This window comes from Aptenodytes forsteri, unplaced genomic scaffold (genome assembly GCF_000699145.1).
Source record: "Aptenodytes forsteri isolate BGI_AS27 unplaced genomic scaffold, ASM69914v1 Scaffold515, whole genome shotgun sequence".
Lineage (NCBI taxonomy): Eukaryota > Metazoa > Chordata > Aves > Sphenisciformes > Spheniscidae > Aptenodytes > Aptenodytes forsteri.
In genome coordinates this window covers 258,006-270,102 of record NW_008795300.1, presented here as the reverse complement: position 1 = coordinate 270,102, position 12,097 = coordinate 258,006, and positions in this window count along the sequence as shown.

The window sequence follows — 12,097 nt, the reverse complement described above, 5'->3', positions numbered from 1 at the left end:
AATATTTGTTTTTAAATGGACACAGCACCTGTTTCATTAGCTAGCAGGAAAACTAAAACCTTCTTTACTATTTAAATTGTGGAAATCATCCTATAAAAACTAAAGATGAGCAGGTGTTAACTGATGCTGTGTGACATACTACTTGTGGGTATCTTAAAATTGTCCGCTTCTAATAGAACCATCAGCTACCTGGCAAGGTTTCGGTAATATGGCAAATTATTACTATAGATTATATTTCACTCTGTCTGTCACATTGCATTAGGCTGCCATTGTAGTGTCTCTCTTGGAACTGCCCTTTTGTCTGGATTTCTCCTGATATACAACAAAGTTTCCAACCACACTGAGACAGGAGTTTTGGTATATGGTTTTGTTCAGACAAACTGTTACACTCCCAGTGTGCCTGTGAACAGGTTCCCTCCCATCCTGTTCAGCTGAGCCAGGTGATGGAGACTTGTGCCCACTACTGAACCACTTACTGAAAATACCCAGGCTATCACAAACAACTCAGCCTAATGCAGTCCAGCCTGGGCTGCTCTCTGCTCTCCATTCCAAAGCCATTTTTCAAGACTTCAGAAAGACACAGGGAAGGGAAAGGAACGGAAAGGAACAGAAAGGAAAGGGAAAGGAAAGGGAAAGGAAAGGAAAGGAAAGGAAAAGGAGGGGAAAGGAGGGGAAAGGAGGGGAAAGGAGGGGAAAGGAGGGGAAAGGAGGGGAAAGGAGGGGAAAGGAGGGGAAAGGAGGGGAAAGGAGGGGAAAGGAGGGGAAAGGAGGGGAAAGGAGGGGAAAGGAGGGGAAAGGAGGGGAAAGGAGGGGAAAGGAGGGGAAAGGAGGGGAAAGGAGGGGAAAGGAGGGGAAAGGAGGGGAAAGGAGGGGAAAGGAGGGGAAAGGAGGGGAAAGGAGGGGAAAGGAGGGGAAAGGAGGGGAAAGGAGGGGAAAGGAGGGGAAGGAGGGGAAAGGGGGGGAAAGGAGGGGAAAGGAGGGGAAGGAGGGGAAAGGGGGGGAAAGGAGGGGAAAGGAGGGGAAGGAGGGGAAAGGAGGGGAAAGGAGGGGAAAGGAGGGGAAAGGAGGGGAAAGGAGGGGAAAGGAGGGGAAAGGAGGGGAAAGGAGGGGAAAGGAGGGGAAAGGAAAGGAAAGGAAAGGAAAGGAAAGGAAAGGAAAGGAAAGGAAAGGAAAGGAAAGGAAAGGAAAGGAAAGGAAAGGAAAGGAAAGGAAAGGAAAGGAAAGGAAAGGAAAGGAAAGGAAAGGAAAGGACCTACATGTTGCCAGGTGATTTGGCTAACTGCTATTTTTACTTTAACATCTTGCACTCAAACCATGTTGTCTTCTCAATTCTGTCAGAAATCGACCATGCAGTATTGCAATACACTCCTGTTAGGAGTTAGTTGTTTCATTACTTCGCTTTCTACTGCATATGAAATTTAGACTGTAATGTGATAAGCTTGTGTTTAGCTTTCGCTGGATCACTTCCACTGCTTTGTCCTCCATCTACACTTGACTGGTAATATAACTGGAGTAATACAGTATTCTGAAATCAGAGAAAGTTACATTGTTACTTTTTTTCATATTTGTTGGACAGAAATATATTGAACTTTGGAGAAGGCTGTAGTTGTGGGGACACTTATAATAGAGCAGTGTCTCCTACATCTTCTTCATATGTGGGTGATGTGGGTGGAAATCCCATACAATTCCCCAGTAACTGATGCTATAAGCATCCCTGAGGTGTTACTCATTCTCATACGATGACTGCTCTGTGTATCCTATCTTGTATTGCAGCTTCCCCAGGTAAATCTCCTTCTGCCAAATGTGCTTCCACCTTCTTCAGTGTTGAAATAAACTAATTTCTGCCACCTTTTCCTCCTCATGTATAAATCTGTGTCGATGGCCACATGGATAGAATGTCCCAAATTTTTCCTTTTATACGTATTTCTTATGGAGTATCACTTAAACTATGGCAGATGTTTAACTCACCTGAATCTACCAATCTAGATCTATAACCAAAGATTCGTAATGGTTAGTACTGACATAAATCCACCTACCACTCACGGCAAGCTTTCCTCCTAGTTTCTACTTCGATACTGTTTGTCTCTTCAATGTCCTTTGACTTGACTGTAAGCATTTTTTCCAATATTTCTTTCATATTCCTGAACTTCTAATGAGACCTATTGCAATATGCACCTGTAACCCCTTCTGTCTATCTATAGCTCACCAGGGTAAATCTTCCACCTCTCCATTAACCTTTAAGTGATAATGATGCACTTCTCTCTTCTATCTGAAGCAACCACAAAAAATTGCCTTTTCTTGGGAAGGGTCATTGAGAAACTTAGAATGATGCATGTTGCTCCTAAAATCCCCAAAGGGACTTAGCTGGGTAAATTTACGTCATCACTTTCTGGGCAAATAATAGGTCTTACATGCTCTCTTAACCGATTCACCTGTTTCCATCCAATCACAAGTCACTGGCACACCAACAAATATGGTAAATTTAGATGGGAATTTGCAGCACAAGAGCTATTCTTCCCAATAACTGTTTATGTGTGTTCCTGTACCCTGGGATAAATGTGGGATGATGCACAGTGCATGCTTGAGAGCAACTATTGCAAGGCAACTGATCTAGGTCTGAGCTTCCTCCATGGTGATTTGTGCTCCTGCATCTTAAGATACCACTGCTACTTTCTAGATGCAAACAGGGAAAAATACTGTGTTTTTTCAGATACCAGGATTGCTTCTTTAACAGGAAACATTGTAAAGGTTGTTTCAGCATTAAATGTTACAGCATTAAAAAAAGTTTCCAAATCTTGTTAAATCTTTCTCCTTTAGACTTGTACACAGAATTGATTTGTCTGCCTGTGGGGATGAACTTAGGAATACTTGGAAAAATGCATAACTTTTGTACCAGCTGTAGTCTGTTTCAAAATACCCAAAGAACTAGGCACATTTCAGCCTACCTGCTCATTGCTACTGAACAGAGGAAGAACCTAGGCCTAGAGGCTGGGAGATGCTCTCTTACTGCTTTCTTGCTCAAAATTTCTCTCACATCAGGATCAGATTTTACAGCTACATTTTAAAGGCCATTTGGTCATTTACAGTCACACACAAATACTCTGTATGCATAATGTCTCCAGGCACATCATTTATATACATTTCAGTGGAAGTTAGGAGATTTTGGAACTCCCTATGCATCTGTTTACCCATACACCCTGTGAAAATATGCATTTGAATCAACATTACTTTATTGGGCTAGAGGCAGTGTCAATGCACATACCTGTTATCTAATCCTTTCCATGGCATATTAAAATTGCAAACTCACCTAATATTCCATCTGCATTAAAATGTGTGGATCTATACAATATATGTGTTTATATAATTCATATAGAAATATGTTGAAAGTTTTTTAGGTTGCAAAGTCACAAGTACAAAAATTAGGGGAAATCAGTTGTACTTATATCTTTGCTACTCAAAGATATGGCTCCAGATAATTGTTACGGCTTGTTGTTGAAGGCCTGCATATCCTACGCAGAATAAATTAGCTCCTGGACATTATGCAGTTCTCATCACCCTGAACCTCAGAAACTGAGATAAGGTAGCAGAATTATTATAATATTAGGTTACAATGAGAGAACCAAGATACTTCTTTTTTTTTCTTGCAATTAAGCAACACTTGGGAAAAGTGATGGGCTTTTAAAAGCGTCTTTTTTTTTATCTGGTATCACAAACACTGGAATACCTTTGTCACAATTGCATTTTATATTACCGTGTATGCAGATACTCAATCTAAAGAGGAGATGTAACCAAAAGAAGTGTAGTAGAAGCCTGTAAGATAAGTAAATTTAGAGTTGCTTTGGTATCTTCCCTGTCTTTCCACATGCTAATGTATTTGGGGTTCTTAAGTTTAACCTTAACTCTATATTTTCTGTATTTAGAAAGCTAGTTGCAGATAATTGCATCATCTATGGAATTGCTTTTTTTTTCACTCTATGTTACTGATATTTGCTTCTACCCATACATCTTCAAAAAAGAAAGTAGCTGGTTATTTCTTGCTTTTTGTTTAAGCATATATACGCTAACATTAACACTTGACCAATGTCAAGACAGAGTTAAGGTAGGCTGCAGATATGAGTAAATATAAAGCAAAACTATGTGCTTTGGGATCATGACATCTTTTCAATACTAGTAAAGAACTGCTGCCAGAACGAACCTCCAGGCTGATTCTCAAGGGAGAGGTGTGGAGAAACTTCTGGCTCTTGATTGAGACTTCAGCTCAGTGAAAGCTAAACCATTGAAGCCCACAAGGAAACTATTGCCAAAACCACAAAAATTGGACTTTTTGCTGAATAGAGCCCATAGAAAGTAATCTTTCATTCTGAGTTTAGAATGCAACAGATATTTCATTTCAGCTGAGCTCAAAATTGGAGTTACACACGTTGCATCTTTTACCTGTTTGAAAAAAGGAAGATCTTAAATGACAAAAAACCTGTCACCCTCTCTGTGAGCTTCATTTTATTGGGAACAGTTTCCCACAGATGACAAATAAACAGTAAGTTCACCCCATTGCACCTGTATAGTCCCACTTAAAGTGATATACTTCTTTGTACCTCCATAAAGGCCGCAAGTGCACAAGCAATTTAAAAAGAGGAGCTTAGCCAACCGAAGTGTGGTAGAAGCCTATAGCTTACCAAACGGAATAATCTCCAGCAATTCGAACAAATCTTTTTGCTGGGACCTTCTGAAGATAAATACTCATCCATCCAGCTCCCTTCCTGTTTTGTAATGTCTCCCTGTCTAATTTAATAAATGCTTTCTTGCTGTTTCTTGGCATCTTCCAGAACAAGGAATGTAAACTGAAAAGACCATGGAGACTAGCGTTGGCCCAGGATTCCACAATGAATAATATCAGGAGACACAGAGACGAGTCTGTCAGCCCATACCTCTTGCCATGGCCTCTACGAGGGAAAGTTGCTCAGTGCTGTGTGAAGCAGGCTTTTGTTATACAATAGTTAAGACACGTGAAAATCAGAAGAAAAATACATGCTCTAACAGGTCAGCTGCTAAGACTACTACTGCACAGGAAAAAATGTCAAAAATAACAATAGGAAAGGTAATGCTGAGAGAAAATAGTACAGCACAACAACAATCACCAAAGAATTATTGGCAATATTTTATGACACCTTCAGTCAGGTAGAACATGCCAGGAAGGGACAGTAGCTGCTGGATAAATATCATTTATTTATTTCTAGTCTATAGCCGTCTATTATTGACTAAATTAATGAAATAGGATTTGTACTGATAGCTGTTCTCCAAAATGAGCACCTTAACTTTTGAAGTCTAAATTGTTTAAAGTTAAGATAATTCCATTTTAAATATCTCCAAATATACATGAAATGTACAAAATATACATGAAATTCATCTCTCTCTGTGAAGTGGACTTTCTACAGTGCGCCTGAGATTTATTTTCTGTTCAATTCATGGACGAGTCTTTGCTGTAGATGCACATAAGAAGGTGTACTGAAAACACTCATTAATTCTGCTTCTGGGTGGCCTTGGAAAACTATGAAGTCTCTTCAGACTCTAATATTTTGACTCCGTGTAAATTTGCCCTTCAGAAATAGATCACTGTTGTCTACATGTTCATACACCTTATTCTTGGAACTTTGAACTATCACAAAAGAGTATTGTATTCATAAAAATTCAATGCTGAATGGCATTCATCTGCAGGTTACAGAGCCCTCTGTAGAAAAGGAGAAGCTTTAAGGGAAAAACAGTACAATGTAATGTGCAAAGAACAGCATGGTTTCTAGCATTGCCACTGGGGATTAGGTATCCCTGAATGAGATCAGTTTGGTGTAGGTTTTCACCTATTTGTAAAAGAGGGCAAGGCTACTGTTATTTGTTGTTGAATGATTTGAAATTTATGAAGAAAGACTAATTAATTCCTTTGTGGCTTTTTCCAAAATTCTGTCTTTGCCCACTTCTTTTAAGGTCACTGCAGGGTTTTGTTTGATATTAGGAGCCTTCCCTACATCCAGGAGCTCTTCAGTACTCTTCAGTACTTGGGAAGAGTACTCACCAGTAGACCTTAGTTTACATGTCCCTTTCCATTCATGTACTGCAGTCTGTTACCTCTCCTTTTGACTGTAAAATTCAGGTTAGTGGAAGAATATCCTGCTGCTTCTTTGATAGCCTTGATCATGCAGTGGGAGTTGGGCAGTACAACAGTAGAGCAGCAGTGGATTGTTGCTATGGGCTGCTAGTCCTTTGGGAAATAGGTATTTGGGTTTTCTGAGGCACCCTTAAATCACTCGTATGACTGGAAAAACACTAAGATAAAGGTAACCAGCTTATTTTATTAAGAAGTCATTTATTACAAAAATAATCAGTTTGAAAAATAAAAATAAAATAAACTGAGATAAAGTCAGATAAAATTAAAGATTATAGCTACCAGTAGATCAGGGCCAAGAAGGCATCCACAGGCTTTACGGACCCTGCCCAGCTCCCCCAGGGCTGCCCCAACCCTGCCCACGGCCCAGGACCCCATTTCAGCCCTCCGGGCCGTCAGCCCCTGCCCCAGTGATGCTGCAGCAGGGCTGGTCTCCAGCTCCCCACAGTCCTGTCCTGCCCAGCCATGGGCCCCACTGAGCTGGGCTCACCTGCAAGCCTGTGTCCCAGTCCATCCTCAGCCCATCCCCAGGGACATGCCCGATGTCCAGGGCTGGGGCTCTCCCTGTTGCCCCCCAGCTGCCCTGCTCCCTGTCGGGGGGGCAGCCAGGCAGGGCCTCACCATCAGGGCCCTGCCCATCCACGTCCCTGTTTGGGGAGCCCCCATGGCTCTTGGTGCCTGACCACAAGGAGTCACTGGCCCTCATGACACCCTGACACAGTCAGTTCAGACCCAGGAGACCCACTGTGTAACATCTATACAACAAGATGTCAGGATGCCCACACAGCCATTTTAGCTGCAAACCAGTCCTTATGTTGGCAAGGTCCTATGATCTTGCTCTCAGGACAACCTTGTACTTAAGCGTGTCTTTTCCCCTGGAGGAGTCTATTCAGTTTCCAATGTTCATACAATGAGTTTCTTGTCATTCACAAGTTCAACTCTTAACCAGGCTCTCCATTTTTAATATTTATTTCCCAACTGACTACAGCACTTCAGCTTTGGAGATAGTGGTGTCCCTTGGGACATCTCCTGGCCAGGAAGCAAAGAGACTCTCAAGCAATTAGGTTGCTATTTACCTTGGCTATAAACAAGCCATTTAGTTTTTGTGAAAGACATCCCTCTTGCAGGTAGCTGGGGTGGGATTTGAACATATCAAAAGCCACATGTTGTACAAATATACATATCATTTGGCAACAATGGTCTGCATAAGCATGTAAAAAAGAGGAAGCCATGACCCATTACCAGCTCCTAGTAAGGACCAGGAAAGACAGTAGCTCAGCACCCTTCAGTGTTTCAGAGGATGGGAGTAACTCATCCTTAACCATGGTGGTTTTGGTTTGGAGGACAGAATGACAGAGGACATAGGCATTTATAGAATCTGTTTGCAATCCTGAACTTTCCATAACCGTGACTATGGGATTGAATCATAGATCTTTTTTAATCTGCCCACATTACTCCACAGATTCTTTTCTTACATTTAGCAGTCTCCACAATGAACTTGTGAATCAAAAGTTGAGCTATTGCACTTCCTGTATTTCATTTTTATCCCTTTTGGTTGACTAAATAGTCAGAGGTTAGGTTTGGCATCATAAATATTAATGATATCCACACAGCTGGAGACCAACGTTTGGTTGGTCAGTACTTAAAAATTTGGTTTGTTTTCCTATGTGTCATCCATTCACTGGTGTCTCCTTGTAGAACTACATAATGGGGCTGTAGTAATCCCTCGTGCAGACACATAAATAACTACACCAAAAATATGGATGATAACTGGTCCTGGTGATTTTCAGTTCTTTGATATCTTAAGTGTTTTCCTGGTCATTTATCTCTTTTGGCTGTTAACCTTTTTATTCAGCACTCCTAATCCTGAGCTTAATTTTAGGAAATCATTTCCCATGTGGCTCATGTTTTATTGAGGTATGCACATTTCATTTTCTCACATTGTTCTTTCTGACGGTGTGGAAAGGTGCCAACCTACTAATCAATTTCTGATGAAATGTTGTGATTTTATGAATTATAATATATGTTATGATTTCCTGAGAAAACAATGACCTAGGTCATCCCTTCCAGTCCTACTGTATCTCTATGAGATGGAAATGGATGCAGTTCATGTTGACAGAATAACTTTGTTGTTTATCTAAATTTAGGTGTTGATTTTACATCCTATTTAACCTTTTCCATACCCATATGCTGGCCTTTTAGTTTTCCTTCTGAAAACTGTTCACAGAGAAATAAATAAATAAATAAGCAATCACAAAACAAAAACTATGAAACTGAAACTGAGAGTAGCATTTCTAAAGCTGTGGTAATTTCCACCAAATTGAGGACTCCAGCAGCATGTAAGAATATTTGAACTGTACAGCATGAGGTTACCTCATCTAGGTCTTGACAAACTAGAAGCAGAGATAAGAAGCAATGCATCAAGAAAATGTCCAAACCTTCCCAAAGAATGCTAATCAAAGCTTTATAGCCTCCCAGATCACACTATCATGTATTGGGTATAAGCAAAACAAATTTTAAAATTTCGCTTTAAAAAGTCACTTCAAGAATGACTGGTTTAGAGTTTTCAAAAAATTTGGGGTAGCTTCATGCTTCATTACTTTCAAAACTGCATTCAGCTCTGGGGCCCCCAACATAAGAAGGACATGGCCCTGTTGGAGCAAGTCCAGAGGAGGGCCACAAAGATGATCAGGGGGCTGGAGCACCTCCCCTGTGAAGACAGGCTGAGAGAGTTGGGGTTGTTCAGCCTGGAGAAGAGAAGGCTCCGGGGACACCTTACAGCAGCCTTCCAGTACCTGAAGGGGGCCTACAAGAAAGCTGGAGAGGGACTTTTTACAAGGGCATGTAGTGATAGGACAAGGGGTAATGGCTTTAAACTGAAAGAGGGTAGGTTTAGATTAGATATAAGGAAGAAATTCTTCACTATGGGGGCGGTGAGGCACTGGAACAGGTTGCCCAGAGAAGTTGTGGATGCCCCATCCCTGGGAGTGTTCAAGGGCAGGCTGGATGGGGCTTTGAGCAACCTGGTCTAGAGGAAGGTGTCCCTGCCCATGGCAGGAAGGGTTGGAATTAGATGATCTTTAAGGTCTGTTCCAACCCAAACCATTCTATGATTCTATGATTCTAAGACAGGTGTTTTATGCTGTGTGAGTGTTGCTAGAACCTCTGGGTGCAATGTAATATGACTTATCAATGGCTAGAAGTGGACTTTAGTACCTAGTGATAATATAAGCCAGAAATAGTCTTTTAAGTTTTTGCTTGTTTCTATTTCTGCTGGACTACACAAAAACCCTGTAAAGTTATTATGCATTTGCTGTGGAAAAAGTTAATGGTCCATAACAGACTCCTACCTGTTACAGACTGAAACTGAAATAGCATTTAAAGAAGAAAATTAAAAATTGGAGCTTAAACAAGGAACTGGCTCTGTAGACTGATTTGTTTTATATAAGTGGAGGCTGGAGCTGTTCAGAATGTTCTTATATTGGAATAAATCTGTTGTGAAAAATGGTCAGTAGCTTTCGTCTAATACTGAATAAGGAACTTTATTGTAACAATAACAGTAGAGCTATTCTGCATCTTGTATTCTGTTTCAAATTATGTCTTTTGTCTAAAACCTTCCCTTGCTCCTGCTGCTTAGCTTCATCATACTTGTTACACAAACAGTACGGTTCTGCTTGTGGATGAGAGATGGATTAAGAAGCAGGTCTGCAGTGAGGTTAAAGACGTATGAGAAGAACACAGCAGTGTATCATATGGGTGCCATTTACCAGGATCTAGGTGCTGGGGGAGGTGTAGCTTTCTAAGCCAACTCCATAAAATGCTTCTTTTTTTCCACTTTATGTTTCAGTGAACACAGTAAGCAGAGGAGAAAAAGCCCTCTTCTTATCTTATCTCTGCCTTCTCCTGGAACGTACTGGTAGCCTAGCACACATACCACCTACTGCAAACACACAGGGCAGAGATTTGACTGTTGTTCCTTTAACAATGCAGTCCATCAGTTACAGCTGCCCCCCATTTTCAGCATACTCCATCCTGCAAAGCATTTATTCTCCTGGGGAATTGGCATCTCAAGTAATTTTTTACACAGATTAACTTATACCTAAAGGATGACAAAGGTATGACTTGGCAATGCTATGAAGCCATTTTTAAAAGCATGTACTTTTCCATGTACTTGTACTTCAGTACTGTATCCCATTCAGCATTTATGAAAGATTCCCATCTATTGCAAGATTTCCATCATTACTATTCCTATAGTAATGTGGTTGCTATAGCATCTTTTTAAACTCCTCTTGGCTTTTTTTTCTGTGCTGGGAACCCTAAGTCATCATTAGGGACACTCCACTAATTATGTGAGCAATGTTGCTGCCAGTTATTGAGTCAGATGCTTTACCACCACGTCATATGACATGGACAGTTCAAGAAAGGGTACGGTTATAGAATAAGCTGACAAGTTAAATTATTCTGTTCTACACTGTCACCCCTTGTCTTTTGAATGGCTCAATGTTAGCAGAGAATTGTAGTTTCTTATTTTGGTAATGTAGACACTGTTCAGGGAAATTTATAGTAAGTTTTGGTGTTCTTGGGCACTTTGTTATCTGAGCACAAGTACAAAATTCAGGCACTTCAGAACTTCAGCGGTGTTTTTTTAGAAGATTGCATCACAGATCTCTATTACCATCAGCCACATACAATAACACTTTCAGAGCATGGTATGTTCATTCGTGTTCCTGAAAAAAACTGTTCATGAGCTACAGCACTTAAGTTGAATGAGGTTTTGGCGATAGATTCCACACTGTATAAATAGAGTTCCAAACCACTCTCTTTGAAGTACATGTGGTTAAATTACTTGTTATGAATAAAGTATCTAAAGAACTAAGCCTTTTTTTCTTCCTGTTCACAAAATGTTCTTGAACTTAATTTCGTTTTTAAGAATGGCTTCATTATTTGTATTCTCTGAGAAGTTTGTATGAACAACTTTCTTCCTACAAGGGTCAATCCTATTTTTTTTCCTTGCATTATTTGTGGCAAGTGATTGATATTTGCTGTTGTGATGTATGCTTCATTACATTGCTTATATTATGCACAAGTAGCTTTATTTAAAATAGAACAATCAAAAAGGCAAACAAGAGCTTTTAGTGTGAATGGCAGATAAAGGTCAAGAAATTAGGGAGTTTACCATCTTGTTGCACTCCGCTATCCTGGTATGCAAGCCTAACGAAGTACTGCTATGTTGCACAGTATCTTAAGTGCCTTAAACTGGGCAATGCTACAGACTTTGCATTGCAATTCTCAAGCCTGCCTCTCACTAGCAACTCTGGAACCTGTAACGTAAGTTGTTGTGGCTTTCCGGAGTATGCTCCAGTCAATGCTAGTTACATAGGAAGCAGGAATAGGGAATTGGAGTGGTTTCTGATGAAAAGCTATATGGGAACTTTGAGTTACTATGGCAAAAGTACTGGGGGGGGAGGAGGATCACATGCTGCATGGAAGAGAATGTCCAGGAAGGATGCTTGTCCGGGGAATTCCTGTTCCTCTTCTTGGATGGTCACTGGGAAACCTTCTCCCGAGCCCTTTCTCTATTCTTCTGGTTTAATTTTTCTCCAAAGTTAATATTCAGTGTTAGAGTTGGTGTACATGATCAGCTACAGACCCTGGCAGTACATATTTATGCATGTAAGCTTGTCTACACGTGCTTTTTTCATCCCTTTTCTGACTGAATCCCTGTTAGTACAGCATCATCCAGAAATAAATGTCCATTAAATATTTTCCTAAGAGCTTAAGAAGCCTAGTAACTGAACAGCAGTCATGATGTGCTCCTGATTTCCTTTGTTTGACCTGTACTGTATAGGAAACAGTGAATCTAAGGACTTTTGGAAACCATGGAAGCTTTGGAATTGAACCCTACAAAGGCAGGAAGTTACTCATCATGTATATGAAGAGGGA